We start from the raw sequence: 10,000 nt of genomic DNA on the forward strand, positions 1-10,000 counted from the left end.
AATTATTATAAACCTTTCTTTTTTTTTTTTTTTTTATGAAAATAAATAAATTTCAAAATAAAATTAAAAACAGTAAAATTAAAAAAAATTATTTATAATGGCTATAAAAAATGTTGAAAAACTTTTGTTATTTACTTTAAAACCTAATAAATGGATTTTGCCTCTCAACTTATCAACTTAAATTAAAATTTTTAACACAGATTCCTAAACATATTTTGCCCTGCTCAACAGCAAGACTTTGCATTTTAAATTTTTTTGAAAGTCAAAGGAAGTATTGTTATTAAATAAGCATTGAACACTGTTACTTTTTGTTACATAAGATTTACTGTTTGTAACATAAGACTACAATGCTACTGTTTGTTACATAAGACCACTATGTTATTGCTTGTAACATAAAAATCATTTCATGCTGAAACTTGGTTTCACTGCTTGATAACCAAAAACAACAGATGAAACAATCAGATTATAGTTAAAGAAAATCAAAACAATCCAAAACTGATTAAAAGGTAAAATTATTAGTTTTTAAATTTTCAAGGAAGTTTGTTAATGAATATATTCAGAACTTGCAAGAGTTTCAAATACTATTTAATATCATTATCACCATCATCATTATCATTCCCATTTCCATCACATTATCATCTTCATTATCATCACCATCATTATCATGATTACCATCATTATTACCATCACAATCATCATCAAATATGTATATAACAATGTTTTTTGTTCTACCTTTCTTTGCAAAGAAAAAGTGATGGAATAAAAATGTGTAGATTTTAATACTATTTTTTAGTGCAACATTAGTGTACTAGTGCACTAATGTTGCACTAGTGCACTGATGTTGCACTAGTGCACTAATGTTGCACTAGTGCACTAATGTTGCACTAAAAAATAGCATTAAGATCTTAGATGAAAATTTGGAGGAATATGATGGATTATCATGAAACTTATCAAGTGTACAGGTCTTTCAAAACTGTTAAAATTAGTTATTTATATTGATAATGTAATAAATAAACCAAACTAATGTTGTACACAAAGTAAATGTAATTTCCTGTTAAATTCATGGTGTTTGTGACTACATCCAAATGCCTACGAAGAGAGTTTGTGGGTATTTGGATGACCCACCAGCTAGCGTCGCACACCTACACACTAGCTGGTGGGGAGGCAAGTTGCCCCCTTCCGACAAACTGTACCCTCTGGTGTGTTCTCTTCTTACTCAAAATTTTCCCGGCCCTCATCAAGCTTTTAGTCCCTGTATATATATATATATATATATATGTATATATATACATATATATATATACATATATATATATATATATACATATATATATATACATATATATATATATATATATATATATATATATATATATATATATATATATATATAAAATAGTAAGCAAACGCTGATCTATATAGTAGAGAAATATATATATGTTATAATGTGTTAGGTCAATTTAACCACTAACACATAGTATCGACATTTAATTGTTTTTACTGGTCAGTTAAACCAAAAAACACTGGGTAAAACAGAGAAGACTAATATATACATGTATATATTAGTCTTCTCTACACTTACTAGTATATATATATATATATATATATATATATATATATATATATATATATATATATATATATATATATATATATATATATATATATATATATATATATATATATATACATATATATATACACACACATATAAAGGATGAGGCAAAATTAACTCCCCCATTTGTCGAATATTGTTTTTCAGTTGATCAAGAGTTTGTGGTTTATTCACCCTCACCTTTTCTTTTAAATAACCCCATAAAAAGAAGTCTGGAGCTGTTAAATCAGGTGATCTTGCAGGTCAATGCAAATCACCAAAATGAGAAATTAATCGACCTGGAAAAAGGTCTTTCAAAACCTGTGTTGTTTCTTTGGCTGTATGTGGTATGGCACCGTCCTGTTAAAACCACATATTGTCCAGATTTTGTTCTTCCATTTGTGGCATTAAAAAGTCTCAGATCATTTGTCGATAATTATCACCAGTAACAGTTGTTATTTATCCATTTTTGTCTTCAAAAAAATAAGGTCCAATGACATTTTTAGCATGAATAGCGCACCAAACTGTTATTTTTTGTGGATGCAATGATGTTTCATTAATGATTTGTTGGCTTTCTCTTCCCCAGATCCCCAGAATCGAGAATTTTGTTTATTGACAAGGCCACTGAAATGAAAATGTGCTTTGTCACTCATTATCATTTTTTCACTAAAATTATCAATTTCTCTCACAAGATTCAAAATGACATTACTGTACTTCAAACGCTGATTATGGTCTCTGGGCAATAGCTTTTGCACTAACTGGATTTTGTAAGGGAAAAGGTGTAAATCTTTTTTCAAAATTCGTCGAAGAGAGCGCTGAGAAATGTTTATATGTTGAGCACATCTTCTTGTTGATGGTTTTGGTGACTCTGCAACACTTTCACGAACACAGGCAATACTTTCTTCAGAGCGGGTGGTTCTTGGTCTTCCTGAATGGTGAGAGTCTAAAATTGTTCCACACTGTTCAAATCGATTTAATAAAGCATGAATTGTTTTCTTTATCAGGTGCTGATTGATTAAGATGTCTTTTTCAATATTCTCGTTGAGTTAACACAACTCACTTATTTTTTTAATAAAAATAGTCACAATATCTGCACGTTGTTGTGGATTGAATCGATTCATAATTAATTTTGTGCTATTCTACTTTACAACTGTAAAAAAAAATAATGACAGTTAATATCAAAATAAAAAATAACAGCTCTTTCAAATAGGCAAGTTAATTTTGCCTCACCCTATGTGTATATATATATATATATATATATATATATATATATATATATATATATATAATATATATATATATATATATATATATATATATATATATACAAAAATTGCAAAAAAGCGAAATAGAAATAGAAATATAATTTGGTTCAACCCACTGTACAGCAAAATGTTTCAACAAATATTGGAAAAGCGTTTTTAAAATTAGTTGACAAACATTTCCCTCCCTCTAATAAATTGCACAAAATTTTTAACAGAAACACTATTAAAGTAAGCTATAACTGTACAAAAAATATTGAAAGAATTATAAAAGGCCATAATTTTGCATTGATTAATAAAAATGAATTTCTCAAAGAAAAAAATACTGAAAATTGTAACTGCAAGCAAAAACTTGACTGCCCTTTGAATGGCAAATGCTTATCAGAAAATATTATTTACAAATGCATTGTTTCCTCGCAAAACAACCCTGATAAACATTATATTGGCTTAACCGAGGGCAAATGGAAAAAACGTTATGCCAATCACAAACAATCTTTTAAACATAAAAAATACTCAAAAGAGGCTATGCTGTCTAAATATATATGGCAACTAAAAAAAATATATATAAATTTTAAATTAAACTGGTCTATCCTAAAAACTGCGCCTGCCTATAATAACATTTCCAAAAAATGTATACAATGTTTACAAGAAAAATTTAAAATTATTACTCATTTAGATCAAGAAAATTTACTGAATAAAAAATCAGAATTAATTTCTAAATGCAGACATGAAAATAAGTTCCTTTTAAAAAATTATAAAAACAAATGACCAGTCCAAATTTATCCTAATTATAAAGAATTCTTTTCATGATTTTTTAATTATCTAATGTAGTTGATGCAACTTCCTGGTTGCAAAATACAGTTATTACATAATTAATTATAACAATTCCCAACTTCCTGTGAAATAGTTTTTCTATAATTTGAAAATTTTTTTATGTTTAGACATTCTTCCTGATGAACCTACTGATGGTGAAACACAGTGTTGAAGTAATCAAAAATTAGATATGTGTTTTTACTAATTTATTATTGCTCTGTTCTTTTAGAACATTGAGCACTCTATTTGTAGAATACACAACATAATTTATAATTTATATATATATATATATATATATATATATATATATATATATATATATATATATATATATATATATATATATATATATATATATATATATATATATATATATATATATATATATATATATATATATATATATATATGCATATATACATAAATACATATATATAAGGTCAAGTAGCCTAATAACTTTTAAACATAAAAAATACTCAAAAGAGGCTATGCTGTCTAAATATATATGGCAACTAAAAAAAATATATATAAATTTTAAATTAAACTGGTCTATCCTAAAAACTGCGCCTGCCTATAATAACATTTCCAAAAAATGTATACAATGTTTACAAGAAAAATTTAAAATTATTACTCATTTAGATCAAGAAAATTTACTGAATAAAAAATCAGAATTAATTTCTAAATGCAGACATGAAAATAAGTTCCTTTTAAAAAATTATAAAAACAAATGACCAGTCCAAATTTATCCTAATTATAAAGAATTCTTTTCATGATTTTTTAATTATCTAATGTAGTTGATGCAACTTCCTGGTTGCAAAATACAGTTATTACATAATTAATTATAACAATTCCCAACTTCCTGTGAAATAGTTTTTCTATAATTTGAAAATTTTTTTATGTTTAGACATTCTTCCTGATGAACCTACTGATGGTGAAACACAGTGTTGAAGTAATCAAAAATTAGATATGTGTTTTTACTAATTTATTATTGCTCTGTTCTTTTAGAACATTGAGCACTCTATTTGTAGAATACACAACATAATTTATAATTTATATATATATATATATATATATATATATATATATATATATATATATATATATATATATATATATATATATATATATATATATATGCATATATACATAAATACATATATATAAGGTCAAGTAGCCTAATAACGCCAGTGGCTTATAATGTTATTTTATTTTTCAATGCTGACTCAATGAATATTTAGTGATGCCATTTAGAAACGAATGTCAGAACTCCATAGATAAATCATTTCTTAGTTATTAAACATCATATTTTGTGAACTTTTGTCCATTTCATTGAGACTTTGAGCCATTCACATTTATTCTACCAGTATTACATACATATATATTCTTATCCGCATCTACATATTGTTATGATTGTTTTCATTTACATTTCTTTTTCTTATGAAGTGGAGGTAAATCATCATTGGTGCTACTAGACACCGGAGATGGTTCATCGGTGTCAAGCAGCCTTTTTCTAAAAAGGATAATCTTTTCACTGACTAATTTCACTCAGATCATTTAAATTTTAGTTGTTGTTGTATTTTAATTATTACTTTGAAATTAGTTTTGGAGCATGAACCAATAAAAAAAGCAACCTCATAATTGACATTCTTATTAAAGATAAACCATGCTTTAAGTTCAGGTTGCAGTGAAGATATCATTTTTAATAAGTTTGGAATTCTTTGTGCTATATTTATCTATAGCAACTTCTAAAATTACCTCAGAAACGCAAGATATACCTGAGCTGGTTATTTTTTAAATTTTTTTAAATTTTTTCAAATTTTCAAAAAACCCGGTGAACATTCTGACGTCTCCAATTATCATCCGATCAGCCTTCTTTCTGTTATTAACAAGATTTTGAGTCTTTGATAAACTAATTTCTCATACCTAGTAAGTGACTGGGGCCCCGATCCCAGCTAAAAATTAGACTTTTTTTAAACCGGGCCCCGGCTAAACTATAAGATTTAGCAGGGGTTGATAGCCAGGGCTAGAAAAAATTTTATAATTCTTTATATATTATAATTTTATGCTTACATTTACTATTTATTAAATACTGGCATATATTTATATATTTTCAAACTCTAATTTACTTCCAACAAGATTGCAAGCAAGCACTATTAAGTTATGAGTTACTTTGAAATAGAGAATAAGTAATAAATACTAGGAAATGTTTAACTGAAGACTTGAAAAGTTGTAGATTGTATATACAAGAAAAACATGAAGATGGCTAACAGTTATAAGGTTTCTTTGATGTGCAAGGAAAAAAACTAGAATAACCTTTTTTATAACATGAAGGGACAGATACAGTAAAAGGATGCAACTTGTTGAATAAGAAACAAGCAAGAATGAGTTTAGGTTTATCGTAATAGAGATGATAGCTTGTTTGAGCATTGACCATGATTGTATTTGTAAAAAAAAGAAAGAAATTCAACTTTACAACAATGGGAGAGTTTTTTTATATTAATTCACCTCCCCATGGCTGAAAACGCCACAATAGACGAGTAGGTTACATAATGGTGGTTATAACCCTCTCTCAATTATATAACTCCGAAATACGAACCTTGACAACCAAGGCCACTGAGCAGAGAAACAAGTTGACTGCGGTACTACCAGGGACATGGTGGGAATCGAACTAAGTACCTCTCGCTTATGACGCAAGTGTTCTACCACTACACTATGACCGCATTACATTTACAATGCGCTTTTAGACTTTTTCTGAGAGTAAGAGGGTTGTTATTCATCAATATAGGAATACCAGCATTATTGCGATTTTTTTTTTTGCAGTAAATAAATGAGTTTTGTTGTCTAACAAAAATTGCAGATTTTAAGTCCAGAATTTAAATCCATAAGCCACAGCAAGCCTTAGGCTGTTACAGAAGAGAGATCAGATTAAAAATTGGCTGCTTGTTTTAAGCAATCTAAAAGTAAAGATTTTTTGTCAAGACAAGAGTATAAAGTTGAGTCGTAAACAAATAGAGCCACTTTAGATGTTAAATTTTCATGAAGATTGATATTGTAGATAACAGAAACAATACAGGAGCAAAGATTTAAGGGTACCACAAGATACTTTGTGGCAGAGTTGTTAACAAGGCCAAAAATAGCAAGGCCAAGGCCACATGTTACAAGGCCAAGACAAAGACCAAAAGTTACAAGACCAAGGACAAGGCCAAGGACAAGAGTTTTAAGGTCAAAGCCAAAATTAAGAGTTTCAAGGTCAACGCCTATGCAAACATTTTTAAGACCAAAGACTTCAATTTTCGCCTTTCGTTAAGGCCAATTATCAACAAAACTGTAAGTAGCAAGTACTGTAACAGTAAAACCACATTTTGTAAAAATAGACCAAGGTTATGCACAGAATTCAACGAAATCAATAAGTAAATATGTATTTTTTTTAAAGGCCAAAACAATCAAGGCCGAGGCCAAAATTTTCAAGACCAAGACCAAGGCCAAGATCAAGGCCAAGGACTCAATTTTCGGTCTTAAGACCAGATCAAGGCCAAGGACTAACAACTCTGCCTTGTGGTACCCTTAAAGTTACTTGAAATAAAGAAGAGCATAGGCCTTCAAGAATAACTTTATTACAGGAGTTAGTAAGAAATAATTTAATAATCTCAAAACCTTTATACTTTATATAAAGAAACTCATAACAGAGTGAAGACTAATTGTAGGATAGTTAGAGAGGTCAAAGTGTTTTCTAGAGTTTTGAAAAATTGGAACCACTTATTTAGCACTTTTTAAAAATTAAATATTATAAAATATTATATAATTAATAAGATTAAATGTTAGACTTACTTTAGTTATTGACATTGTTGAAGACTAACCAAAAGTCTCTAGAACCAAACATTTGATATAAGATACAAGATTTAGTAAACTGAGAATAAAAGAGCTTAACATCAGACAGACTTTTTACACTAGATTCTTGGAAAAATAAAAGTACATTTGATTTTAAGAGAGATGTTCTTGTAAAAAAGATGAAATAAATGATTAACAAAGCAACTGCTCAAAATGGTGAAAAAATATGGAGCAGAATGAGGTTTGCCTTAAAGAGTAGGAATAAGAGCTTCCAAACTTTTAGTCCAGTAGGAATTAAAGCTTCTAAGATGCGCTTTATGCATACATATTATGAATATAAACATATATGTTTGCTATTTATTTAGATGCTGGCATACAATATCCTTTTATATTTATATAAACTTTAGTATTTATATGCTGTAGTATTTGCCGAAAGAGAAGAAGAAGAAGAAGAAGAAGAAGAAGATAATGATGATGATGATAATGATGATGATGATGATGATGATGATGATGATGATGATGATGATGATGATGATGATGATGATGATGATGATGATGATGATGATGATGATGATGATGGTGATGATGATGATGATGATGATGATGATCATGTTGATCATATTGGTGTTTATATATGCATATATATACAAAATATAACATGAATTTTGAATTAAAAAATTATACTTTAGGATGTATAAATGTTTATAAAGCCCCGGTCACAAACCCGGTCCTGGCCCCTGCTATATTTTATCAAACCTGGCCCCAACCCCGGTCAATTATTAACCCCGGTTGTTCACTAGTCATGCCCCATCTTGAGTCAAATAACTCACTGTAAGACAATGCAGTTTTCGATCCTCTCGCTCTATGGCTGACTTGCTAACTGTTGTGAATGAAAAATTTTATTGTGCATTAGATGGAGGTGGAGAGGCTAGTGCTATTGCTCTTGACAAGGCTTTCAATGAAGTTTGGCATGCTAGTCTTCTCCATAAGCTTGTTTCATATGGTGTATCTGGGAAAGTTTTAAAGATTATCAAATCATTTCTTTCTAATCACTTTATTTAAGTCATTCTTAAAGGCCAACACTTCTTCATTTCCAGTAACTTCTGGGGTACCTCAAGGCTCTATTCATATTCCTCAAGGATCCTTGGTCCTGTTATGTTTGTTATCTACATTAATGATCTTACAACAACCTTACATCAAAGTAGCTCTTTTTGCTGATGATTCAACTATTTACGTGCTCACCATTTTCTCTCTCTTCTGATTCCATTCTCTACCTCTACAAATCTCTTATTTGTCCCTGTATGGAATACTGCTGTCATACTTAGGCTGGTTCTTCTAATGATGCTCTTTTTCTTCTAGACAAGTTTAAAAAACGCATTTTAAATGTAGTTGGATCCAGTCTATCTGCTAAACTGGAGCCTTTTTCCCATCAAGTTGCATCTCTTTCTTTTTTCTACAAATGCTATACTTATCATTCAGCAAAGTCTCATTCTTTTACTGTATCTTTTCCCATGCTCTAAAAACTTTTATTTATCCAGTTTTTTTCCCCACACTTCAACCCTTTGGAACTCTCTCCCATCTTTCCCTGATTCATACAACCTTTAACATTTTAGGTCTTCTGTCACCTGTTTCCTTTTTTTCTTTTCTTCTAGTAACTCTCAACTTAATAGTGATTGCAGCCTTGTTGGGAGTGAATCAGAATTGAAAAAACAAAAACAAAAATGCATATATAGATCTAAATATACACATAAATACATATATATATTAGCAGCTCCTTTAAGCTATTTGATTGATATCTCACTTAAAACTGGTGATTTACTGCTAAACTGGAAAGTAGCAAACATTATTCTGATTCATAAAAAAACTCCAACCCACACAACCTATCTCTTTGATATCTACTTAATGTCATGTAATGGATTGAATTATTAATAGCAAACTGATAAATTATACTTTACTTTATAAACTAATTACAAGAGAGCAACATTGTTTTATCGGTAAATGCAGTTCTTGTACTAACATCCTAGAAGGTTTTCATGACTGGACCTTAAATCTGTAGCTACTGACATTGTCTATTCTGATTTTGAAAAAGTATTTGATCCTGTTTCACATCCCAAGTTACTAATGGAATAACCTGCTTACAAAATATTTAACAATTTTCTGAATTAACTGAATTTTAAAAAAAAAAAATAACTTTACCCAAAAAATGGTTTTTTGGTTTAAACTCCTTTTTATTAAATAAGCTTTTCAGTCAACTTTTTCGATTAAAAAAAAAAAGCATTAGGCATTTTACTTTGGTAAATTATATTTACTGAAGTAAAATGCCTAATGTTTATATATATATCAAAGTTACTGCTATATTTCATCAATCAAAATTATTATTTAATGATCTGTATATAAAAACAAGCTTTGTTACTTTTTTTACTCACAACTTGTTTTTTAACTTGGAATAAACAAAACAATAATCTAACAGCATTACAACAGCTAAAAATGAATGAATAATTAA

At 28.7% G+C, this 10,000-nt stretch overlaps 1 protein-coding gene across 2 annotated transcripts in view; it reads right to left on the bottom strand.

The window, feature by feature from the left end:
• LOC100205805 (high affinity cGMP-specific 3',5'-cyclic phosphodiesterase 9A) overlaps positions 1-10,000 on the bottom strand; it is a 46,891-nt gene that overhangs the window by 33,532 nt on the left and 3,359 nt on the right. The window lies entirely within an intron of this gene.

Source organism: Hydra vulgaris, chromosome 06 (assembly GCF_038396675.1).
Source record: "Hydra vulgaris chromosome 06, alternate assembly HydraT2T_AEP".
Taxonomy (NCBI): Eukaryota; Metazoa; Cnidaria; class Hydrozoa; order Anthoathecata; family Hydridae; genus Hydra; species Hydra vulgaris.